Source organism: Leuresthes tenuis, unplaced genomic scaffold (assembly GCF_036924035.1).
Source record: "Leuresthes tenuis unplaced genomic scaffold, fLeuTen1.0.hap1 SCAF_18, whole genome shotgun sequence".
Classification (NCBI taxonomy): domain Eukaryota; kingdom Metazoa; phylum Chordata; class Actinopteri; order Atheriniformes; family Atherinopsidae; genus Leuresthes; species Leuresthes tenuis.
In genome coordinates, this window is record NW_027325372.1 from 28162122 (window position 1) to 28188758 (window position 26637).

General features: G+C 42.2%; 5 non-coding genes across 5 annotated transcripts; 3 read left to right on the plus strand and 2 right to left on the minus strand.

The window, feature by feature from the left end:
• The first annotated feature begins 11987 nt into the window (after positions 1-11987).
• Positions 11988-12178, plus strand: LOC140275764 (U2 spliceosomal RNA). The gene has a single exon (XR_011908482.1). It is a non-coding gene; the product is annotated as a U2 spliceosomal RNA (small nuclear RNA).
• A 396-nt stretch (positions 12179-12574) lies between these two features.
• Positions 12575-12688, plus strand: LOC140275856 (U5 spliceosomal RNA). The gene has a single exon (XR_011908565.1). It is a non-coding gene; the product is annotated as a U5 spliceosomal RNA (small nuclear RNA).
• A 275-nt stretch (positions 12689-12963) lies between these two features.
• On the plus strand, positions 12964-13151 carry LOC140275984 (U2 spliceosomal RNA). The gene has a single exon (XR_011908680.1). It is a non-coding gene; the product is annotated as a U2 spliceosomal RNA (small nuclear RNA).
• Positions 13152-22917: 9766 nt separating this feature from the next.
• Positions 22918-23101, minus strand: LOC140276045 (U2 spliceosomal RNA). The gene has a single exon (XR_011908735.1). It is a non-coding gene; the product is annotated as a U2 spliceosomal RNA (small nuclear RNA).
• A 308-nt stretch (positions 23102-23409) lies between these two features.
• Positions 23410-23523, minus strand: LOC140275762 (U5 spliceosomal RNA). The gene has a single exon (XR_011908480.1). It is a non-coding gene; the product is annotated as a U5 spliceosomal RNA (small nuclear RNA).
• Between the last annotated feature and the right edge of the window lie 3114 nt (positions 23524-26637).

Here is a 26637-nt window from a genome sequence, read left to right on the forward strand (position 1 = left end):
ACAAATGTGGGATCTAAACTCTAGTGCTTCCTCTAAAATAATTTCCTTTCTCAATTCAGAAATGTGTGTGTGTAAGTCACAACACCCGTGACACCAAAACGGCTTTCTTTTCTCTCTTTTCTCTACACTCTGCACTGTGAGCACACACACCAAATCAGAAAGGCTTTTTTCTCTCTTTTCTACATTATGGACTGTGGGGACACAAAACCGCTCTCTCTTTTTTTTTTTTTGATTGTGTGCCAGGGCGTTGTCTCACGTATTAGATTATGCTTAAGATACGAATGGGTTTATCAGTCACATCAGAATCCATACATACTGATCCTCCCGTAATAAAATGGTTGGATCTTATCAAACACACTTTGTTTCTTGTGACAAGTCAGCGAAACAGCGTATACACGTCAAGACACTGAATCAAGTTTGCCACAAGAACTCATAAGTTTGGCAGTATTGCTCTGCCGTCAGCAATCATACACCCATTTTATTTTCATGAGACATGTGCAGGCACCTGTTCATCTACTGTTCTATCACTATGAATTAGTTTATCTATTATCAATAAGGATACTTCTACAACTACTATCAAAGTTTGTCCGGACTTCTTATGTTGTCAGTTGCTATATATGAATAAGTGGGTTGCTACTGAAAAGCATTAAGCATGTCACACAGCCCAAACATATAACATTTCAGGACACACCACACAGTTAACAACCACAGTGAAGCGTGTCAAAGCCCAAACATGTAACATTCAACAGGACACTTACACAACACATTCAAATCAAACAGTCAGACAACATACAAGAACCTATACCCCAGCCGGCATTGCTCCCTGCCTATTTTCCTACAACTCACTATGTGTGCGCACACCTTTATTCACAAACTCTTCAACTTATACTCTTTTACCGAAGCTGCTACAGCTCGATTGGCCAAATACCCTTAGATCCTATTTTGGTGAATTTGACATCTGCCTTGCATGTAACAGATTAGCGGTTTAGCAGTTTTAATTTAGTTTGAGTGAAGGAATTCATTTTATAGCAAAATCCGAAATCTTGAAGAACTCATGGAAGTAAGCTTATTCTCGGATTCCTGAATCTTTAGATTTGCTCTTTCTTTTACTGCAAAGTACAATGTTGAGCAGCACTAATGAGTTGTTTCTATTTTTGGCAGGCTTTACCTTTGCGGATGAAGCCCTTTCTGTCTGTGCAAAAGAAATCTTGTTACTGTGCAGAGTGACTTCTCTGAGTAGAGTCGCCTTACTTGTTGCGACTGTGCCGATGTTCGAAGCTGGAGTGCAAAGTTGTTGCTTGAATGGTGCTCGCTGGAGCGTGCGGTAGTGTAAAGTTATACCATTTAAAAGGGCTGAAGAGTGCTCAGTGCAGCGGGTGGGCGGAGGTGCGGAATGCGAAGTAGACTTTAACACGGCTCTGGGAGCGAGCCGAGTGCGGGCTAACCAGGAGAATTGCTTGAAAGAAACACGACACCGAATGAGGTGGCTGTTTTGGAACAAGTTTGTACACCCCGACCTGATCTTTTAGAGACTCCTCTTCCAAACTCTGACATGATTCTTTTTGTAGATGGATCAGCTTTGCTTGATCCAGCCACAGGTACTAACTGTGTTTGGTTTGCAGTATGTTCTTCACATGACACTTTGTTGTCTGGTTCTCTTCCTAAACATTTCTCTGCTCAAACTACTGAGCTTATTGCACTTACTGAAGCTTGTAAGTTGGCAGCTGGTAAGTCTGTCACTATTTACACAGATTCCAGATATGCTTTTGGTGTTGTTCGTGACTTTGGTGCGCTGTGGAAACACAGGCATTTCCTTAAATCAGATGGTAAAACTATTCTGAACTCCAAGCAGGTTTCTGATCTTCTTGATGCGATCCTTTTGCCTACAGCAATCTCGGTCTGTAAGTGTGCGGCTCACACTAACTCAGACGATCCTGTTGCTTGTGGCAATGCCAGAGCTGATGCTGCAGCTAAGCAAGCAGCTAATTTTTTTCCTGTTTTCGCTTCCCTCTCTTTGCAGGCAGAAGACTCCCTCACAGATCTCCATGCTTTGCAAACTTTTGCCTCTGCAGATGAAATTTGGTCCTCTGGACGCATTTGGTCCTCTGTGGGTGCAACTCATACGGATGGTGTTTGGATGGGACCTGATGGTAAACCCTGTCTACCTAAACATTTTTTTCCTCATTTTTCAAAATTGACACATGGGTTGAACCATGTGTCAAAAGGGGGGATGCTGAATGCACTCACTGCTCAGTGGTTCACAAAAGGGTTCAGTTCATATGCGCAAAAATACTGTCAGTCATGTATGGTTTGTGCCACACATAATGTAGGAAAGGCATTACACACATCGCAAGTTGCACACCCTCCACCAGAGAAACCTTTTGAACATTTGATGATGGATTTTGTTGAACTGACACCAGCTGAAGGAAAGAAATATGCACTAGTAATAGTGGACGTGTTTAGTAAATGGGTTGAAGTTTTCCCTGCAAAACATGCAAACAGTAATGCAGTGACTAAAGCACTGCTAAACAGAAATCATTCCTAGATGGGGCATTCCAGAGAAGATCAGCAGTGATAATGGCACACATTTTGTAAACACTGCATTGACTGAGGTTGGTAAATTCCTGGGAATAACCTTGCGCACACATTGTGCTTATCATCCACAGAGTGGAGGTGCTGTGGAAAGAGAAAATGGTACATTAAAGTCCAAGTTAGCCAAATGTTGTGAAGAAACAGGACAAAAGCATTACCTATTGAGCTTACCTACATGAGAATGAGAATCAGAGCTCAAGTGAATCTCAGCCCATTTGAAATTTTATTTGGTAGACCTCCTAACCTGGGATTGGGACCTGTAACCAGACCCCGCCCTTCCACAACTGTTTGTGATGATGCTATGTTGTCTTACTGTCGAAACCTTTCCACTGTTCTATCTCAAGTTTCACAGACAGTAAAAGCAGCCCTTCCAGCCACAGAAAACACACCACTCCAACCAGATGACAGGTGGTGAAGGAACTTCGCAGGAAACATTGGAAGTCCAAACGTTGGCAAGGCCCGTTCCAGGTGCTACTGGTCACTCACACAGCTGTTAAAGTTGCAGAGAGAGCAACCTGGATTCATGCCAGTCACTGCAAGAAGGTACCAGAACCAGTAGATGACTTCCACCCTGAAATACATCAGCCTAACCAACACGCCCGGAAGGACAAAGATAAGAGTCAGCAGTAAAAGCTGTACTCCAACGGTGTGTTAAGTGCTAGTAACCTCTGACACCGAAGATTGAAACATCCTTACTGAGATCAGCGATGAAGATGATCATACACATGCTGTGAACCATGGAAGAAACTGTTTGTTGTTTGTATTTTCTTATTTGTAACCAGCATGTGCACATTGTATCTTGATTTCACAGGAAGCAATAATACAGGGCTGCTGTATTTCCCCACGACCCGAGAGACCACCAGACGCCCGAAGCCACACAGCCCCCCCCAGCACACACCCAACCGCCCAGAGCGACGGGACAGCAACCCACCACCACCACTATGTGATCAAGCTAATCAGAAGGGACCAGAGAGAATTAAATTCAGCCAATTGATGTTTTGAGGAAGCAGACATTGTTTCCATGCTAATATAATCTAAAAGAAAATTTCTAAACTGGTTAATACACAGATTGTTCTTCGCTTTCCAGTTCATGAGAATAGTTTTCTTTGCTATACATAACACTGTGAGGATCATGTGTGCTAAGCTAAATTCCACATTGATGTTGTCTAAGTCACCCAGTATGCACAGTGTGGGGCATGCAGGAATGCTACACTTTAGTCATGTTGATAGGTCCGCACAGACTTCAAGCCAGAACCTCTGGACAGGCGCACGAAACCACAAAGCGTGTGCATAATCATCAGGTGTGTTATCTGTGCAATGTGAGCAGATGTTTGAGTGTGTTAGACCCATCCTGAACATCCTTTGTCCTGTATAGTGTGTTCTATGAAGAATTTTGTATTGTATGAGCTCTAAATTAGGATTTTGAGTCATTCTGAAGGTGTTCAAACATATATGTGGCCAGAAGCTATGACTAGAACTGATGGATAAATGTGCCTCCCATTTTGAGGACGGTAGAGACATTGTGTCATCTATCTTAGACAATAATTTATATATTTTTGATAGTAGTTTTGGGGTGCAGATGCTTAGAAATTCTACTACCCTAATCGGGAGTTGTAAGTCTGGTTGGTGGAGGATATATTTCTTTGTTATTATAGACTTAAGTTGTTGATATTCTAGGAATTTATTGCTGCCTATCTCATGTTGTGATATGAGCTCATCAAATGAAATAAAATGTCCATTTTGGATTATATGTTCCAGATGTTTGATTCCTTTGATCTTCCACAGAGTAAAGTTTAGCATTTTTTTGTTTTGCAGGATGTCAGGATTGTTCCAGATGGGTGTAAGCTTACACGGGACAAGTGAAGACTTTGTTATTTTAAGAAATTCCCACCAGGCTGTCAGAGAGGTGCTGATGTTAATGCTTTTGAAACATTTGTGATTTTTTACGTTTTGACTAATAAGTGGCAGGTCAGAGATTTCCAGATTATCACACAATGCTTGTTCTATATTTATCCATGGTTCATCTATTGGGCTAGGTTTAAACCATTTTGATATATACTGTAACCTATTGGCTAAGGAATAGTGCTGAAAATTAGGTAAATCTAATCCACCACTGTCCTTGGTCTTCTGTAGGGTTTTTAAACTAATACGTGGTGGTTTGTTTTTCCACAGAAATTTGGAGATGCATGAACCTAGTGACTTAAATCAAGTAGCAGATGGTTTTATGGGGATCATTGAGAACAAATAGTTAACTTTTGGTAGTATCATCATTTTAATGGTTGTAACTCTCCCCATAAGTGATATAGGTAAGGACTTCAAACGAGAGAGATCGTCCTCTACTGTCTTTAATAATTGCACATAATTTAGCTTTGTTAGCTCTGAGAGCCTGGAGGAAATGTTTATGCCTAAATATCTAATATTTCCTGACTGTAAAGTGATCGCAGGTATATTCTGGTCCCTATAGTTAATGGGCAGAACTGTGGTCTTAGACCAATTGATAGAGTAGTCAGAAAGTGCTGAGAATTTATTTATGAGTGTGATCGTGTGAGTGAGAGACGTCTGTGAGTTCTGAAGGAAAAGTAATACATCATCAGCATAAAGACTTATTTTATGCTCAATATTTTGGGGTTGGATGCCTTTAATATTTCTATCTTGTCTGATAGCAGCTGCTAAAGGTTCGATGAAAATAGCAAAAAGTGAGGGCGAAAGTGGGCAACCCTGTCTTGTACCTCTCTGCAGACTGAAGCTTGGAGAAGTTTGATCATTTGTCCTGACACTTGCACTTGGGGAGTCAGTTATTTTCTTTTGAGGAGATAAGAGGCTTTAATAATAATATCTTGCAAGAGAGAACAACACAGTACAGAATACAGAGTTGCTCTGACCACTGAAGCAAAAACACAGTTATATTGCCCACTCATCACGTCATCTGTTTTTGGGTATAGTTGATTGTTCTTCTAACTTTCCTCCCCAACCATTAGTTGAGGTTACCCAGACACACTCGTAAATACCAGCCTAACCCTGTCCCCCCTAAAGTGCAGCTATCTCATATTAACAAGCCCACCATTGTAAAGAGGAATTTAAGAAAACAGGGCAGGGTGGTACCTTGCAGCTCAGTCATTTGCAGGTTATACACAGTAACACTCAATACAATGCATAGAAGAATTATTTTCCATTACATTCCTCCCTTTTGATTATAATAATACCATTATATTAATCAACCCAAAAGAAACAAGGAAAATAATAACTTTATCTGTAAAACATCAGCCTGCATTCGCACACAACGTGAGTTTAAAATGCAGGCATCATAGTGATAAAGGGTCCAAAGATAAACAATCAAAACATGAACAATTAAATATGATTATCTTCATCCCTCTCTAAGTCAGCGTCACTAGAGGAAAAATTTTGAAAGCAAGAAAGTTATTTGAGTCATTTGGTCTTTTTCACACTGTTGTTTAGATGGACTACATAAAAGGATGTCATCCACATACTGCAAAAGAGCAGAGCCTGTGGTTGATTGAAGTTAATCCAGACTAGCTTTGAGGGCAGCATTGTAAATAGTGGGACTTTCACAGTACCCCTGTCATAACCGGGTAAAAGTCCAAGATCTCTGTTCAAACTAAAAAGCAAACCAAAATGGGCTATCAGGGTGCACTGGCGACAAGTCAACCACTGAGAAAAACTGTGCATCTGATGTAATTTGAGACAAAATAGTGTGTGGGTTGGGCACAGTAGGAGCATGTGGCTGAACTTTAGCATTCACCGCTTGGAGGTCCTGTACAAAACGCCATTCATCTGGCTGGCCAGCATCTTTAATCTTTTTAACAGGAAACAATGGAGTAAGCACAGGTGAATTTTCAAAAGGAACAATAACGCCTGTTTTCTGAAAAGATTGAAAAACAGGTTTAATCCCTTTAATTGCTTCAGGCTTAAAAGGGTATTGTTTTTTACATGGACAAAAGTCTGATTTAGGGGTGACAATTACTGGTTCACAGCCTTTTATCAACCCCACATCATATTTGCTCTTAGCCCAAAGATCATTGGGCACTTCAGCCAACATGGGTATCGAAGACAAATCTGTTTCAGATAAAAAACATGCTTCAAAATGTGATTCTGTGGTAGGAATTAAGTCCACAGTTCTTTGACAATGCATTGTACTCAAAAATGTTTTTTTGTATGCTGACAATCGTTCAGAAAACATCAAATTTGGATCATCAGGTGAAACAGTCCACTCCATTTCTTTCTGACATGTAGCAACAAACTCTCCCACACCTTGTCACTGCCAGTGTGTACGTTTGGCCAAGGAAATGTGAGGGCGAGTACCACAAACATTAAAAAAATCGAAGTGCTCTGGAGTGAGCGACACAGCCAATAAAGTAGGCGCACATATTTTTTCACTTCTTCTCATAGTCATTGTCAGGCCCCAAAGAAATGTGTGATGTGCAGTGCAAATCAGTAGGTTGCATGAAATCAGAAAGGGGTGAAACTAACGCTTTTGCTTCTTCCACTAGTTGTTGTGAAAAAGGAGAGCTGGGAAGTTTCCACTCATAAGCATATGTAAGTGCCGATGAATCAAACTGCACTGCTGTGAAAACTTTGTCAGGCTGTAACATAACCTTAACACCCTCTGGTGTAGAAGTTAAAATAATGCCTAATTTACACATGAGATCACAGCCCATCAGGTTAATGGGACACAACTCTGATAACAAAAATGAGTGTTTGAAGGAGAGCTCATCGGGAGTGACAACACGCAATGGGCATTGTCATTTTCTCCTTCACAACCTGGCCTGATGCAGACATACAGTAAACGTGGTTTCCACTTAACTTTGGAGGACAATCAAACTCCCCTGACATCACTACTGATGAACATAATTTCCTATATTCTGAGAGAAATATCTTTGCTCTAGGACGGAAATAGCATGCAAAACTTTACTACGTGAATCACAGTCGGCAAGCGTTGCTTCACTACACAGAGCAGGAAAAATGTGTGAGTGTGTTTGTGCTATCACCCATTAGTGGAGGCTCCGCTGCCGCGTGACGTCCAGAACCTGCCTCCCACCCTCAGTCAGCCTTTTGCCCAATTTCATCACTTTTTAGCTGTGGACAGTCCTTCTTCCAGTGTCCAGTCTGGCCACAGTAAAAACAAATATTCGGATCATAGCTCTGGCGTGGCCCATTTCGACCTCCTCTCCCACACGTCCACGTCTTCGACTTCGGCCTCGTCCTCTGTTTACACCAACTGCGTAATACATGGTCATGGTTGCCAAATGCAGCTCCTTTTCACACTTGTCCCTTTTGGTTGTCTTACGCGTCTCAACTTGGTTCTGAGCATGGCGAGCATATCGGCGAACGTCAGCCAAACGAGCACCCTCACACCATCCCACGTAAATGTTCTTTACTTCAGTGGCGACATCTATATAATATTGTCTGGGTCCCGTTAAAACATGTATTTTTCCCATCTAATTCCTTGTTTGCTTTAAAACAAGTATTCCCCATTTTCTATCCCTTCAGTAGCCAACCAGTTTGTATGGAGTACACTGGAGCAACTTGACTGATCAGTAAAACACTGCTTTTGTTGTCACCGCAAGGCTTCCCCCGTCGGTTGTTTCACTGAGACACTACTGAGTAACTACAACTCAACACAGTTTATACACATAACATTCATATACATACTAACAAACAAACAAACAATAATTTATCGCAATTTTCTCATCTCTGTTTGAACGTACACCCAGGTAAATATTCCTGTAGTCTTCTCATACCGACTATGGACCCATTCATTGTTTAACTTCACTGTTTTGCAAATCCTAATTGAATATTACACATTGACATTGAAATTTACTGGATAAGCAGGTCTTCATTGCATTCAGCAGCCTATATGTGAGCATCTATGTTTAAGCTGTTCTTCTTTGCATTTATCAGCAGCAAGCAATTCTTCACTGCACATGCATATGTAAATAGTAAAACAATTCCAATGTGTTAGCGAAACCTTCTATATCACAGTGGTTTCTAAGATCTATTTTAAGTTCTTTGCCATCAGTGAGATGACATAGTTTACAAAGTGTGTCAAATTATCACTGAAGATCTTTTCAGGTATTTCAAATCTAGAAATAAGTTATTTTACGCGTGATTTTGCTACTGAGAGTGCATCTGCTTGTGCACATGGAAATATTTCAGACCATTTGGTAAAAACCTCTGTTGTCACTGAGCAGAATCGTTTCCCTTAACATTAATTTAGTTCAATGAAATCTACACAATAATGAAATAATGAAATCCAAACAAATATGTTGAAAAAGATACACTGGCTTAGGGAATTATCTTCGTTTTGGTCTTAGATTGCCCTGTGGAATGTATTTTGCACATATTTGACCTGCTAGACAAAACTTTATTCATTTATTTATTCTAAAAAAAAAATTCAATAATTAGTAAAACCATATGCTGTAAAAACCTTGTTCATTATTGCTTCCATCCCTCCTGTTGAGACATGACATGGTCCGTGGCTCAATACTGCAGCATATTTAAACAAATTCTTTGGCAGTATGGTTTTCCTTCCGGTCATTCATACGAGTCTATTGTAGATGGCAATTGAATAACATCTAATAATGCTAAAATATTTGTAGTTTATACATTTAGCTGTGGATGTCAACATACCTGTTTTTCCAATGCTGTGTTAACACATGTACAGTTGAGAAGGCATACTGACTGTCAGTGTAAACGTTAACAACCTTTTTGTTATTTAATTTACAAGCTTCAGTTAAAGCTACCAATTCGACTGCTTGAACAGAGTAATTTTTTGGTAGTGGTTGTTTTAAGAAAACTTCAGTTTCTGTTACTACTGCAAATCCTGTAGCATTTGTGCCATCAGGGTTTTTTGCTTGACCTGTTGAATAAATATAGTTATTTCTGCATTTTCATAACGTATATCAGTTAAGTCTGGCCTGGGTAAAACACTGATGGTTATTTCTGACATGCAATCATGAGGCTTTCCATCTGTGGGGTAGGTAGCAGTGTGGATGGATTAAGTGTAGCACATCTCTCGACAACAAGGTGTGGCTGTGAAAGAAGAACTGTTATGTAGGAGAGATGTCTGGTAAAGATATTTTGTTAAGTAACCATATCACAGCCACTGCATGAGGTACCTTAAGTGTTAATGGGTGAAATAACACCATTATTGTTGATGCCTGCACTGCCAATGGCTTCTGGCCATTGATTCAAAAGTACGATCTCGTCCCTTTTTCCCCCTTTCAGTGGACACTGGCCCCTAATTACCGCAATTCAGCAGGGGGTCTTTCATTAGGAGTACTGGACTCCCCCGTGCACGGTTTCAGCTCCGACCCTGGAAAGCGGAAAAAACGTTGAGATCTGGTTTGAGGACCCAATTGTTGAGAAAAGTCTCTCAATGAGACTCAGAGTTGCTGGAGTCAGTTAATGCAAATGTTTAATCTTGCAGCAAGTTCAAGAATGTGTGTGTATGGGTGTATGTGTGCGAACGTGTGTGAGTTTGTGTGTGTGAGAGTTTAAAGAACCTGTTATCCACAGGCCGGTCTTAACTAGTATGGCACAGGTCCAGCCTGTCTCATCTTTTTTGGAAGGTCCAGCGCTCGGCCGTAACCCTTCTGTCTGTTTGGACTCTCACATACATTCGGTTAATCATAGAAAAACGAGAACAAAACTTTTTAGCCCCTTAAATTCATAAAACAGACATGGTGCAGTTATTTCCATTCTAGAAAATAAGAGTAATCACCACCATTCCTATAAATTCTGGATATTCTAACAATCTGAATCTTTTTTAAATGTTCGATGAAGCCCTTTGCTGTTCTGTTTAGAGACTCAGCTGATCATAAACCAAGTTTTGCTCTTGAACCAAGCTTCTAAACTCTTCACCTTTTTCATTTCTCAGTTAGTATTCACTTTAAAACTGATTAAAAGAAAAATTAAATGAATGCCTATCAACAAATGTGGGATCTAAACTCTAGTGCTTTCTCTAAAATAATTTCCTTTCTCAATTCAGAAATGTGTGTGTGTAAGTCACAACACCCGTGACACCAAAACGGCTTTCTTTTCTCTCTTTTTTCTACACTCTGCACTGTGAGCACACACACCAAATCAGAAAGGCTTTTTTCTCTCTTTTCTACATTATGGACTGTGGGGACACAAAACCGCTCTCTCTTTTTTTTTTTTTGATTGTGTGCCAGGGCGTTGTCTCACGTATTAGATTATGCTTAAGATACGAATGGGTTTATCAGTCACATCAGAATCCATACATACTGATCCTCCCGTAATAAAATGGTCGGATCTTATCAAACACACTTTGTTTCTTGTGACAAGTCAGCGAAACAGCGTATACACGTCAAGACACTGAATCAAGTTTGCCACAAGAACTCATAAGTTTGGCAGTATTGCTCTGCCGTCAGCAATCATACACCCATTTTATTTTCATGAGACATGTGCAGGCACCTGTTCATCCACTGTTCTATCACTATGAATTAGTTTATCTATTATCAATAAGGATACTTCTACAACTACTATCAAAGTATGTCCGGACTTCTTATGTTGTCAGTTGCTATATATGAATAAGTGGGTAGCTACTGACAAGCATTAAGCATGTCACACAGCCCAAACATATAACATTTCAGGACACACCACACAGTTAACAACCACAGTGAAGCGTGTCAAAGCCCAAACATGTAACATTCAACAGGACACTTACACAACACATTCAAATCAAACAGTCAGACAACATACAAGAACATATACCCCAGCCAGCATTGCTCCCTGCCTATTTTCCTACAACTCACTATGTGTGCGCACACCTTTATTCACAAACTCTTCAACTTATACTCTTTTACCGAAGCTGCTACAGCTCGATTGGCCAAATACCCTTAGATCCTATTTCGGTGAATTTGACATCTGCCTTGTATGTAACAGATTAGCGGTTTAGCAGTTTTAATTTAGTTTGAGTGAAGGAATTAATTTTATAGCAAAATCCGAAATCGTGAAGAACTCATGAAAGTAAGCTTATTCTCGGATTCCTGAAACTTTAGATTTGCTCTTTCTTTTACTGCAAAGTACAACGTTGAGCAGCACTAATGAGTTGTTTCTATTTTTGGCAGGCTTTACCTTTGCGGATGAAGCCCTTTCTGTCTGTGCAAAAGAAATCTTGTTACTGTGCAGAGTGACTTCTCTGAGTAGAGTCGCCTTACTTGTTGCGACTGTGCCGATGTTCAAAGCTGGAGTGCAAAGTTGTTGCTTGAATGGTGCTCGCTGGAGCGTGTGGTAGTGTAAAGTTATACCATTTAAAAGGGCTGAAGAGTGCTCAGTGCAGCGGGTGGGCGGAGGTGCAAAGTGACACTATGGCCATAAAACGAACACCGCTACAAGTGAACCAGTGGACAGTTATCGCTTCTCGGCCTTTTGGCTAAGATCAAGTGTAGTATCTGTTCTTATCAGTTTAATGTCTGATATGTCCTCTTTGCGAGGACTACATATTAAATGGATTTTTATCAATAGGAGTTGAAAAAGGAGCTTGCTCCGTTCACTCCAAGCATCGACCCGGTACTGCAGTGCCGCTGGGAATGGTGCGCTCTCCTCTGCTCTTGTGAAAAAGCAAACAGCGGTGCAGGATGGAAGTTTCAGGGAGCCTAAGATGAAACTTTCTTTTAATCTGCTGAGAAAAGAGAGTGAATGCGAAGCAGACTTTAACACGGCTCTGGGAGCGAGCCGGGAGAATTGCTTGAAAGAAACGCGACACCGAATGAGCAGTCAGAACAAAGCCTCAATACGGTGTTCCCGTGTTGTTTGTGGCTGCCTTGTCTTTTGCACAGAGTAAAAGACAAGGCAGCCATCGAATAGGGCCCGATTGTTCCTACTTGGTCAGCCGAGGAGCAAGGGGGGGGAGCAAGCGTCTCAACCAAGCAAAGCTCACCATGGGGAAGGTGGCTATGCCAACTAGCCTGATGCCCTGCTCCCGCAGTGATGGATAATCGTACACTGGTTTCTCTTCATAATGTACAAGTCTTTCGCCTTTTACTAAAGACTTCCGTGGAGAGCAGCACTAATGAATTGTTTCTATTTTTGGCAGGCTTTACCTTTGCGGGGGAAGCCCTTTCTGTCTGTGCAAAAGAAATCTTGTTACTGTGCAGAGTGACTTCTCTGAGTAGAGTCGCCTTACTTGTTACGACTGTGCCGATGTTGCTTGAATGGTGCTCGCTGGAGCGTGCTGTAGTGTAAAGTTATACCATTTAAAAGGGTTGAAGAGTGCTCAGTGCAGCGGGTGGGCGGAGGTGCAAAGTGACACTATGGCCATAAAAAGAACACCGCTACAAGTGCGCATTGTGCCAGGAAGGGCCCTCGGACGTGAACCAGTGGACAGATATCGCTTCTCGGCCTTTTGGCTAAGATCAAGTGTAGTATCTGTACTTATCAGTTTAATATGTGATATGTCTATGCGAGGACTACATATTAAATGGATTTTTATCAATAGGAGTTGAAAAAGGAGCTTGCTCCGTTCACTCCAAGCATCGACCCGGTACTGCAGTGCCGCTGGGAACGGTGCGCTCTCCTCTGCTCTTGTGAAAAAGCAAACAGCGGTGCAGGATGGAAGTTTCTTTTAATCTGCTGAGAAAAGAGAGTGAATGCGAAGCAGACTTTAACACGGCTCTGGGAGCGAGCCGAGTGCGGGCTAACCAGGAGAATTGCTTGAAAGAAACGCGACACCGAATGAGCGGTCAGAACAAAGCCTCAATACGGTGTTCCTGTGGTGTTTTTATAAAATGCGGTGTAAAAAAAGGTGTGAATGCCCCATAGAAAACTAATAGGTGAATCGGAAGTGTTCGGCTGCAAGAAGGTGTGAATGTCCGACTATATTTGGTGAAAAGCAGGTGAAGCAAGGTCTGAATGCCCAACCTTACATCATCAAAAGCGAGATCAGAGGTTTTTGGCTGCAAGAAGGCCATAGTTTGCCAAAAGCGGGTAAGGTGCGAATGATCGGCTAAATATCAACAAAAGTGGGGGCGGAGGTCTTCGGATGCAAGTGGATGTGAATATCCCACCATACAAGTATGGTGGAGAGGAAGCTGTGAATGGCCGACCATAGTTTGCAAAAAGCGGTTGAGAAAAGGTGCGAATGTCCAACCATACATGATCAAAACAGGGAGCGGAGGTGTTTGGCTGCGACAAGGTGTGAATGTCCACCCATAATTAATGAAAAGCGGGCAACAAGTAGGTTCGAATGCCCAACCATACATCATCAAAAGCAGGAGTGGATGTGTTCGGCTACAAGAAGGTTTGAATGTCCGAGCATAGTTTGTAAAAAGCGGGTAAGAAAAGGTTCGAATGCCCGAACATACACCATCAAAAGAGGGAGCGGAGGTGTTCCGCTGTAAGACGGTGTGAATGTCCGACCATAGTTGGTAAAAAGTGGGTATGAAAAGGTTCGAATGCCCAAATTCGGCTGCAAAAAACTGTGTTCGGCTGCAAAAAGGTGTGAATGTTCGACTAAATTTTGTAAAAAGCGGGTAAGACAAGGTGTGAATGCCTGACAATGTATGATCAAAAGCGGGAGCGGAGGTGTTCAGCTGCAAGAAGGTCTAAATGTCCATTTTTAATTGCTAGAAAACATGAAAGAAAATTTTCGAAAATCAATCCGCACATGATCATAAGTGGGAGAGGAGGTGTTCAGCTGCAAGAAGGTGTGAATGTCCTACCATAATTGCTGAAAAATGTGTTAGAAACGGTAAGAATGCCGGACCATACATCCTCAAAAGCTAGAGAGGTGGTGTTCGGCTGCAAGTAGGTGTGAATGTCTGACTAAAGTTCAAATATATTAACAAAAGCGGGAGGAGAGGTCTTTGGATGAGTGGTTGAGAATTTCCAACCATAATCTATAAAATGCGGTGAAAAAAAAGGTGTGATAGATACCTAAAAGGTGGAGCGGAAGTGTTCGGCTGCAAGAAGGTGTGAATGTTATATATATAGTTGGTGAAAAGCAGGAAAAGAAAGGTCTGAATGCCCAATCTTACATCATCAAAAGCGAGATCAGAGGTGTTTGGCGGCAAGAAAACGGGTAAGGTGTGAATGACCGACTAAATATCAACAAAAGTGGGGGCGGAGGTCTTCGGATGCAAGTGGGTGTGAATATCCCACCATACAAGTATGGTGGAGAGGAAGCTGTGAATGGCCGACCATAGTTTGCAAAAAGCGGGTGAGAAAAGGTGCGAATGTCCAACCATACATGATCAAAACAGGGAGCGGAGGTGTTTGGCTGCGACAAGGTGTGAATGTCCACCCATAATTAATGAAAAGCGGGCAACAAGTAGGTTCGAATGCCCAACCATACATCAACAAAAGCAGGAGTGGATGTGTTTGGCTACAAGAAGGTTTGAATGTCCGAGCATAGTTTGTAAAAAGCGGGTAAGAAAAGGTGCGAATGCCCGACAAAGTATGATCAAAAGAGGGAGTGGAGGTTTTCGGCTACAAGAAGGTTTGAATGTACGACCATAGTTTGTAAAAAGCGGGTAAGAAAAGGTGCGAATGCCCGAACATACACCATCAAAAGAGGGAGCGGAGGTGTTCCGCTGAAAGACGGTGTGAATGTCCGACCATAGTTGGTAAAAAGCGGGTAAGAAAAGGTTCGAATGCCCGAATATATACCATCAAAAGCGGAAGCGGAGGTGTTCGGCTGTAAGAAGTTGTGAACGTCCGACCAAAGTTTGTAAAAAGCAGTTAAGAAAAGGTTTGAATATCCAACCAAACATAATCAAAAGTGGGAGCAGAGCTGTTCGACTGCAAGTAGGTGTGAATGTCCGACCATAGTTGGTAAAAAGCGGGTAAGAAAAGGTTAAAAAACCCGACTGTACACAATCAAAAGAGGGAGCGGACGTGTTTCGCTGCAAGAAGGTGTGAATGTCCGAGCATAGTTTGTAAAAAGTGGGTAAGAAAAGGTTCGAATGCCAGAACATACACCATCAAAAGAGGGAGCGGAGGTGTTCCGCTGTAAGAAGGTGTGAATATCCGACCATAGTTGGTAAAAAGCGGGTAAGAAAAGGTTCGAATGCCAAAATATACACCATCAAAAGCGGAAGCCGAGGTGTTCGGCTGCAAGTAGGTGTGAATGTCAGATCATAATTTGCAAAAAGCTGATGAGAAAGGTGTGAATGACCGACAATAATTGCTGAAAAATGTGTTAGGAAAGGTAAGAATGCCGGACCATTCATCATCAAAAGCGGGAGAAGAGGTGTTCGGCTGCAAGAAGCTGTGAATGTCCAGCCATAATTACTCAAAAACGGGTACGAAAAGGTAGTATTGCCAGACCATAAATGATCAAAAAAGGGAGCGGAGGTTTTCCGCTGTAAGAAGGTGTGAATATCCGACCATAATTGGTAAAAAGCGGGTAAGAAAAGGTGCGAATGCCCGACAATGTATGATCAAAAGAGGGAACGGAGGTTTTCGGCTGCAAGAAGGTCTAAATGTCCAACCATAATTTGTAAAAACCGGGGAAGAAAAGGCTCGGAAGCCCAACTATACACCATCAAAAGCGGGAGCGGAGGTGTTCAGCTGCAAGAAGGTCTGATTGTCCATCAATAATTGCTAGAAAACATGAAAAAAAAATTTCGAATATCCAACCGCACATGATCATAAGTGGGAGAGGAGGTGTTCAGCTGCAAGAAGGTGTGAATGTCCACCCATAATTCCTCAAAAATGGGTAAAAAAAAAGGTGCGAATGCCCAACCATACATCATCAAAAGCAGTACTGGATGTGTTAGGCTACAAGAAGGTTTGAATGTCCGAGCATAGTTTGTAAAAAGCGGGTAAGAAAAGGTTCGAATGCCCGAACATACACCATCAAAAGAGGGAGCGGAGGTGTTCCGCCATAAGAAGGTGTGAATGTCCGACCGTAGTTGGTTAAAATACCCGACTGTACACAATCAATAGCGGGAGCGAATGTGTTCGGCTACAAGAAGGTGTGAATGGCCGACCATTTTTTGTAAATAGCGGGTAAGAAAAGGTGCGAATGCCCGACAATGTATGATCAAAAGAGGGAGCGGAGGTTTTCGGCTAAAAGAAGGTCTGAATGTCCAACCATAATTTGTAAAAACCGGGGAAGAAAAGGCTCGAAATCCCGACTATACACCATCAAAAGCGGGAGCAGAGGGGTTCAGCTGCAAGAAGGTCTGAATGTCCATCAATAATTGCTAGAAAACATGAAAGAAAATTTTCGAATATCAAACCGCACATGATCATATGCGGGAGAGGAGGTGTTCAGCTGCAAGAAGGTGTGAATGTCCACCCATAATTCCTTAAAAATGGGTAAAAAAAGGTGCGAATGCCCAACCATACATCATCAAAAGCATGTGTGAATGTCAGATCATAATTTGCAAAAACCTGATGAACACATCAAATTTGGATCAGCAGGTGAAACAGTCCACTCCATTTCTTTCTGACATGTAGCAACAAACTCTCCCACACCTTGTCACTGCCAGTGTGTACGTTTGGCCAAGGAAATGTGAGGGCGAGTACCACAAACATTAAAAAAATCTAAGTGCTCTGGAGTCAATAAAGTAGGCGCACATATTTTTTCACTTCTTCTCATAGTCATTGTCAGGCCCCAAAGAAATGTGTGATGTGCAGTGCAAATCAGCAGGTTGCATGAAATCAGAAAGGGGTGAAACTAACGCTTTTGCTTCTTCCACTAGTTGTTGTGAAAAAGGAGAGCTGGGAAGTTTCCACTCATAAGCATATGTAAGTGCAGATGAATCAAACTGCACTGCTGTGAAAACTTTGTCAGGCTGTAACATAACGTTAACACCCTCTGGTGTAGAAGTTAAAATAATGCCTAATTTACACATGAGATCACAGCCCATCAGGTTAATGGGACACAACTCTGATAACAAAAATGAGTGTTTGAAGGAGAGCCCATCTGGAGTGACACACGCAATGGGCGATGTCATTTTCTCCTTCACAACCTGGCCTGATGCAGACATAGAGTAAACGTGGTTTCCACTTAACTTTGGAGGACAATCAAACTCCCCTGACGTCACTACTGATGAACATAAGTTCCTATATTCTGAGAGAAATATCTTTGCTCTAGGACGGAAATAGCATGCAAAACTTTACGACGTGAATCACAGTCGGCAAGCGTTTCTTCACTACACAGAGCAGGAAAAATGTGTGAGTGTGTTTGTGCTATCACCCATTAGTGGAGGCTCCGCTGCCACGTCACGTCCAGAACCTGCCTCCCACCCTCAGTCAGCCTTTTGCCCAATTTCATCACTTTTCAGCTGTGGACACAGCCACAGTAAAAACAAATATTCGGATCATAGCTCTGGCGTGGCCCATTTCGACCTCCTCTCCCACATGTCCACGTCTTCGACTTCGGCCTCGTCCTCTGTTTAAACCAACTGCGTAATACATGGTCATGGCTGCCAAATGCAGCTCCTTTTCACACTTGTCCTATATCTTAAGCGTCTCAACTTGGCTCTCAGCATGGCGAGCATATCGGCGAACGTCAGCCAAACGAGGACCCTCACACCATCCCACGTAAATGTTCTTTACTTCAGTGGCGACATCTGGCATGAGGCCTTTAATTATTGCATTGCATGCAATACTCTCCCATGGTCCTGATTCATTACCCAAATCCCTTGGTCTCTGATGACCGCTGTGCTTGCTGACTTCCTCAAGGATGCGGTGTACAAAATCATCAGTCCCTTCACCGGGTTTCTGTTTGCAGGTGTAAATGTGGGACATATTGATTTTGGTTGGAAATTGAGTGGTGATGGCTTGACACAGTCTTTGGATGGCTGCTTCATATTGAGCGTTATCATTATGTCCTCGTTCACTGTTGGTAGGTCGCAAATCTAGTTGTAGCATACTGGCCTCTATTTTGCAGAGGTCGGTCAGTTTGAACTTTTTTGCCAATATGCGACGCAATTCAACCCCGGTCGGGCAGAATTGTGCGCAGAAATCTCGCAACTCGTCAGCAAAATGGGGTCCAGAAATCTCTGGATCTGGTAAGCATTGTTATGCTTCCATGATGTCAGTCTCAGTCCAGGGTCGATAAACCAGTAATGGTCCAGTGGGAACTGCAACTTTAACCATAGGCATGGTTTGAATCTGGTTTTGTTTTTTCTCACGTTTAGATCTCTGAAGTCCAGATTGTGGGTAAAGGATTTTTGTCACTTGCGTTAAAAGTTCTTGGGCAGGTACGCTGGAGAACCAAACGTCTTCCTTTTCCTCATCATCAGACCTATGTAACTGATGTTGTGAGAATGATGGAATTTCTTCCCGAGGGAGGATGGAAGAAGTCCCTTCTTCCCGAGAGCCAGAGGCTTGTGGCAGGGCTGGCTGTTGTTGTTGCAGGCGTCGTGGAGGGCAGGAGTCCAGGTCTGGATCCGGCACAGCGAGAGCGCTCAGGGTGGGGTAAAGAGGTGCAGAAGGAGAAAAAGTGTTATCAGTGGAATATGGTGATGGTTTAAAAGAAGATTCAGTCTTAATCAGAGCTGAATTATCTTTTCGTCCACATACTAAATTATTATCATCATTCTGTCATGGCATTCGTTTAACATTTTCCTTTCTTTCTCTTAATACACTTTATTTTTTCCAACATTCTATACCTTTCTTACTTCTTATTTAAACTTAATTTTCTTTTTTTTTGCTTCATCTCTTTCTCATATTTGCAAAACTTTTCTTCTAATTTTCTTATTTCTAACATACTAAAAGAACCTTCAGGTGGAAAACCTCTGGACCATATTTCTTTTTCATTTCAACATGCTTAGGTCCCCCGGTAGGGTCAAAAGTCTGAGACCTACTGTTTCCCATTCTCAGACTTGGAATGGGGAAATATATTCCTTCACTCAAAGGACGTCTCCAATGAGGACCTTAATCTGTACTCACACTTCTTCGGAGTACTTCACACTTCTTCGGACTGCTTCAAAAGTTTCCCTTACCCATGAAATCTCTGTCTCACTAATGACACAACTGGGAAACCCTCTTTTATTCAAATAAAAACTAAAAAGCAGTCCTATCATCTCAGACTATCATATTTAAAAAATGATCCCAGCGCTGGTATTCAGGAAAAGGACCTGCCAGTCCTCTCTCTCAGAAAAGGCCTTGGAGGTATGAGGCTGGAACAGCTACTTCAGTCCAGGCTGGCCATGCACTGCGGTCCGGTCCAGAGACACCAGTCGAGGGATCCTGTTCGTGACGCCAAAATTGTGGACATAGAAGGGCATGTTGAAGGTGTGAATGTCCGACCATAGTTGGTAAAAAGCGGGTGAGAAAAGGTTAAAATACCCGACTCTACACAATCAATAGCGGGAGCGGAGTTGTTCGGCTAAAAGAAGGTGTGAAAGTCCTACCATGGTTTGTAAAAAGCGGGTAAGAAAAGGTTCGAATGCCAAAATATACACCATCAAAAGCGGAAGCCGAGGTGTTCGGCTGCAAGTAGGTGTGAATGTCAGATCATAATTTGCAAAAAGCTGATGAGAAAGGTGTGAATGATCGACAATAATTGCTGAAAAATGTGTTAGAAAAGGTAAGAATGCCGGACCATTCATCATCAAAAGCGGGAGAAGAGGTGTTCGGCTGTAAGATGGTGCGAATGTCCGACCATAGTTGGTAAAAAGCGGGTAAGAAAAGGTTCGAATGCCCGAATATATACCATCAAAAGCGGAAGCGGAGGTGTTCGGCTGCAAGAAGGTGTGAACGTCCGACCAAAGTTTGTAAAAAGCAGGTAAGAAAAGGTGCGAATGCCCGAACATACACCATCAAAAGAGGGAGCGGAGGTGTTCCGCTGAAAGACGGTGTGAATGTCCGACCATAGTTGGTAAAAAGCGGGTAAGAAAAGGTTCGAATGCCCGAATATATACCATCAAAAGCGGAAGCGGAGATGTTCGGCTGCAAGAAGGTGTGAACGTCCGACCAAAGTTTGTAAAAAGCAGTTAAGAAAAGTTTCGAATATCCAACCAAACATAATCAAAAGTGGGAGCAGAGCTGTTCGACTGCAAGTAGGTGTGAATGTCCACCCATAATTCCTGAAAAATGGGTAAGAAAAGGTGCGAATGCCCGAACATACACCATCAAAAGAGGGAGCGGAGGTGTTCCGCTGTAAGATGGTGTGAATGTCCGACCATAATTGGTAAAAAGCGGGTAAGAAAAGGTTAAAATACCCGACTCTACACAATCAATCGCGGGAGCGGAGTTGTTCGGCTAAAAGAAGGTGTGAAAGTCTACTTCGCATTCCGCACCTCCACCCACCCGCTGCACTGAGCACTCTTCAGCCCTTTTAAATGGTATAACTTTACACTACCGCACGCTCCAGCGAGCACCATTCAAGCAACATCTTTGCACTCCAGCTTCGAACATCGGCACAGTCGCAACAAGTAAGGCGACTCTACTCAGAGAAGTCACTCTGCACAGTAACAAGATTTCTTTTGCACAGACAGAAAGGGCTTCATCCGCAAAGGTAAAGCCTGCCAAAAATAGAAACAACTCATTAGTGCTGCTCAACATTGTACTTTGCAGTAAAAGAAAGAGCAAATCTAAAGATTCAGGAATCCGAGAATAAGCTTACTTTCATGAGTTCTTCACGATTTCGGATTTTGCTATAAAATGAATTCCTTCACTCAAACTAAATTAAAACTGCTAAACCGCTAATCTGTTACATGTAAGGCAGATGTCAAATTCACCGAATTAGGATTATTCGGTATTCGGCCAATCGAGCTGTAGCAGCTTCGGTAAAAGAGTATAAGTTGAAGAGTTTGTGAATAAAGGTGTGCGCACACATAGTGAGCTGTAGGAAAATAGGCAGGGAGCAATGCCGGCTGGCGTATATGTTCTTGTATGTTGTCTGACTGTTTGATTTGAATGTGTTGTGTAAGTGTCCTGTTGAATGTTACATGTTTGGGCTTTGACACGCTTCACTGTGGTTGTTAACTGTGTGGTGTGTCCTGAAATGTTATATGTTTGGGCTGTGTGACATGCTTAATGCTTGTCAGTAGCTACCCACTTATTCATATATAGCAACTGACAACGTAAGAAGTCCGGACATACTTTGATAGAGTAGTTGTAGAAGTATCCTTATTGATAATAGATAAACTTATTCATAGTGATAGAACAGTAGATGAACAGGTGCCTGCACATGTCTCACGAAAATAAAATGGGTGTATCATTGCTGATGGCAGAGCAATACTGCCAAACTTATGAGTTCTTGTGGCAAACTTGATTCAGTGTCTTGACGTGTATACGCTGTTTCGCTGACTTGATTGTCACAAGAAACAAAGTGTGTTTGATAAGATCCGACCATTTTATTACGGGAGGATCAGTATGTATGGATTCTGATGTGACTGATAAACCCATTCGTATCTTAAGCACAATCTAATACGTGAGACAACGCCCTGGCACACGATAAAAAAAAAAAGAGAGAGCGGTTTTGTGTCCCCACAGTCCATAATGTAGAAAAGAGAGAAAAAAGCCTTTCTGATTTGGTGTGTGTGCTCATAGTGCAGAGTGTAGAGAAAAGAAAGCCGTTTTGGTGTCACAGGTGTTGTGACTTACACACACACATTTCTAAATTGTGAAAGGAAATTATTTTAGAGGAAGCACTAGAGTTTAGATCCCACATTTGTTGATAGGCATTCATTTATTTCTTCACTTCTGATAAAAATTATAAGACTGACCTAAAGAATTGGAGGCCCATCACACTTTTAAACTTTGACTGTAAACTTTTTAGCAAGGTTTTAACGACACGGATGTCCTCTGTTTTAGAGGAGGTAATTCACCCAGACCAGGCTTGTGCCATCTCAGAGAGACAACTCACCGACAGCCTCGTACTGATTCGAGACATCATTGATTACGCTAGAGACAGAAACACCCGGCTTGTCATCTTAAATTTAGACTTTGAAAAAGCTTTTGATCGGGTCTCGCATCAATATCTCTTTCAGGTGTTGCAGCCATCGAATAGGGCCCGATTGTTCCTACTTGGTGAGATTTGCTTGGTTGAGACGCTTGCTCCCCCCCCTTGCTCCTCGGCTGACCAAGTAGGAACAATCGGGCCCTATTCGATGGCTGCCTTGTCTTTTACTCTGTGCAAAAGACAAGGCAGCCACAAACACCACGGGAACACCGTATTGAGGCTTTGTTCTGACCACTCATTCGGTGTCGCGTTTCTTTCAAGCAATTCTCCCGGTTAGCCCACACTCGGCTCGCTCCCAGAGCTGTGTTAAAGTCTACTTCGCATTCACTCTCTTTTCTCAGCAGATTAAAAGAAAGTTTCATCTTGGGCTCCCTGAAACTTCCATCCTGCACCGCTGTTTGCTTTTTCACAAGAGCAGAGAAGAGCGCACCGTTCCCAGCGGCACTGCAGTACCGGGTCGATGCTTGGAGTGAACGGAGCAAGCTTCTTTTTCAACTCCTATTCTTAAAAATCCATTTAATATGTAGTCCTCGTATAGAGGACATATTAAACTGATAAGAACAGATACTACACTTGATCTTAGCCAAAAGGCCGAGAAGCGATAACTGTCCACTGTTTCAGGTCCGAGGGCCCTTGCTGGCACAATGCGCACTTGTAGCAGTGTTCTTTTTATGGCCATAGGTGGCCAGAGTGTCACGTTGCACCTCCGCCCACCCGCTGCACTGAGCATTCTTCAGCCCTTTTAAATGGTATAACTTTGCACTCCCGCATGCTCCAGCAAGCACCATTCAAGCAACAACTTTGCACTCCAGCTTCGAACATCGGCACAATCGCAACAAGTAAGGCGACTCTACTCAGAGAAGTCACTCTGCACAGTAACAAGATTTCTTTTGCACAGACAGAAAGGGCTTCACCCGCAAAGGTAAAGCCTGCCAAAAATAGAAACAACTCATTAGTGCTGCTCTCCACGAAAGTCTTTAGTAAAAGGCGAAAGACTTGTATGTTTTGAAGAGAAACCAGAGTACAATTATCCGTCACTGCGGGAGCAGGGCATCAGGCTAGTTGCCATAGCCACCTTCCCCATGGTGAGCGTTGCTTGGTTGAAACGCTTGCCCCTGTGCAATCGACAAGGCAGCAACAAAAACACCACGGGAACACCGTATTGAGGCTTTGTTCTGACCGCTCATTCGGTGTCGCGTTTCTTTCAAGCAATTCTCCCGGTTAGCCCACACTCGGCTCGCTCCCAGAGCCGTGTTAAAGTCTACTTCGCATTCACTCTCTTTTCTCAGCAGACTCTTGGGATTTTATCTATAAAATGAATTCCTTCACTCAAACTATGTTAAAACTGCTTTGTCCTTCATATTTACCATGTCTAGAAAGATTTAAACAAAAAAAAAAACAACGTTGTACTTTGCAGTAAAAGAAAGAGCAAATCTAAAGTTTCAGGAATCCGAGAATAAGCTTACTTTCATGAGTTCTTCACGATTTCGGATTTTGCTATAAAATGAATTCCTTCACTCAAACTAAATTAAAACTGCTAAACCGCTAATCTGTTACATGTAAGGCAGATGTCAAATTCACCGAAATAGGATCTAAGGGTATTCGGCCAATCGAGCTGTAGCAGCTTTGGTAAAAGAGTATAAGTTGAAGAGTTTGTGAATAAAGGTGTGCGCACACATAGTGAGCTGTAGGAAAATAGGCAGGGAGCAATGCCGGCTGGGGTATATGTTCTTGTATGTTGTCTGACTGTTTGATTTGAATGTGTTGTGTAAGTGTCCTGTTGAATGTTACATGTTTGGGCTTTGACACTTCACTGTGGTTGTTAACTGTGTGGTGTGTCCTGAAATGTTATATGTTTGGGCTGTGTGACATGCTTAATGCTTGTCAGTAGCTACCCACTTATTCATATATAGCAACTGACAACATAAGAAGTCTGGACATACTTTGATAGTAGTTGTAGAAGTATCCTTATTAATAATAGATAAACTAATTCATAGTGATAGAACAGTAGATGAACAGGTGCCTGCACATGTCTCATGAAAATAAAATGGGTGTATGATTGCTGACGGCAGAGCAATACTGCCAAACTTATGAGTTCTTGTGGCAAACTTGATTCAGTGTCTTGACGTGTATACGCTGTTTCGCTGACTTGATTGTCACAAGAAACAAAGTGTGTTTGATAAGATCCGACCATTTTATTACGGGAGGATCAGTATGTATGGATTCTGATGTGACTGATAAACCCATTCGTATCGTAAGCATAATCTAATACGTGAGACAACGCCCTGGCACACAATCAAAAAAAAAAAGAGAGAGCGGTTTTGTGTCCCCACAGTCCATAATGTAGAAAAGAGAGAAAAAAGCCTTTCTGATTTGGTGTGTGTGCTCACAGTGCAGAGTGTAGAGAAAAGAGAGAAAAGAAAGCCGTTTTGGTGTCACGGGTGTTGTGACTTACACACACACATTTCTGAATTGAGAAAGGAAATTATTTTAGAGGAAGCACTAGAGTTTAGATCCCACATTTGTTGATAGGCATTCATTTATTTCTTCACTTCTGATGAAGTTTCAACAATAAACAACAAACTTTGTATTATGAGAAAGAACCAGACTCATTCTTCAGGAATCCGAAAATAAGCTCTATTTTACGAGTTATGCACGAATTCGGATTCTCCTATAAAACGAATTCCTTAACTCTAACCAAGTTAAGACTGCTTTGTCCTTCATATTTATTCATGTCTAATCAAGTTTCAACGATAAACAACGTTGTACTTTGTACTTCTTCAGCAATAAGCATCTCTCGACATATGACGAAATACAGATTTTGCTATAAAATTAATTCCTTCTATCAGCCTGACTTAAAACTGTTTGTCCTCCTTATTTATCCACTTCAAATCAAGTTTCAACAATTAAAAAAATGTTGTAGTTTGAGAAAAAACAACTTAATCTTAAGCAATCAGTAGGGTAAGAAAGGGTAAGAAAAGGTGCAAATGCCAACCATACATCACTAAAAGGTGGAGCGGAAGTATTCGGCTGCAAGTAGGTGCGAATGCCTGACAATGTATGATCAAAAGAGGGAGCGGAGGTTTTCGACTGCAAGGTCTGAATGTCCAACCATAATTTGTAAAAACCGGGAAAGAAAAGGCTCGAAAGCCCGACTATACACCATCAAAAGCGGGAGCGGAGGTTTTCGGCTGCAAGTAGGTGTGAATGTTCGACCATAATTTGTAAAAAGCGGGTAAGAAAAGGTTCGAATGCCCGACTATATATTAACCAAAGCAGGAGGAGAGGTCTTCGGATAAGAGTGGGTGAGAATTTACAACCATAATCTATAAAATGCGGTGAAAAAAAAGGTGTGAATACCCCATAGAACACTAAAAGGTAGAGCGGAAGTGTTCGGCTGCAAGAAGGTGTGAATGTCTGACCATAGTTTGTAAAAAGCGGGTAAGAAAAGGTGCGAATGCCCGACAATGTATGATCAAAAGAGGGAGCGGAGGTTTTCGGCTGAAACAAGGTCTGAATGTCCATCCATATTTTGTAAAAATCGGGGAAGAAAAGGCTCGAAAGCCCGACTATACACCATCAACAGCTGGAGCGGAGGTGTTCAGCTGCAAGAAGGTCTGAATGTCCATCAATAATTGCTAGAAAACATGGAAGAGAATTTTCGAATATCAAACCGCACATGATCATAAGCGGGAGAGGAGGTGTTCAAATGCAAGAAGGTGTGAATGTCCACCCATAATTACTGCAAAATGGGTAAGAAAAGGTACGAATGCCCAACCATACATGATCCTAACAGGGAGCGGAGGTGTTTGGCTGCGACAAGGTGTGTATGTCCACCCATAATTAATGAAAAGCGGGCAACAAGTAGGTTTGAATACCCATCATCAAAAGCAGGAGTGGATGTGTTCGGCTACAAGAAGGTTTGAATGTCTGACCATAGTTTGTAAAAAGCGGGTAAGAAAAGGTTCGAATGCCCGAACATACACCATCAAAGGAGGGAGCGGAGGTGTTCCGCTGTAAGGTGTGAATGTCCGACCATAGTTGGCAAAAAGCAGGTAAGAAAAGGTTAAAATACCCGATTGTACACAATCAATAGCGGGAGCAGAGTTGTTCCGCTACTAAAAGGTGTGAAAGTCCGA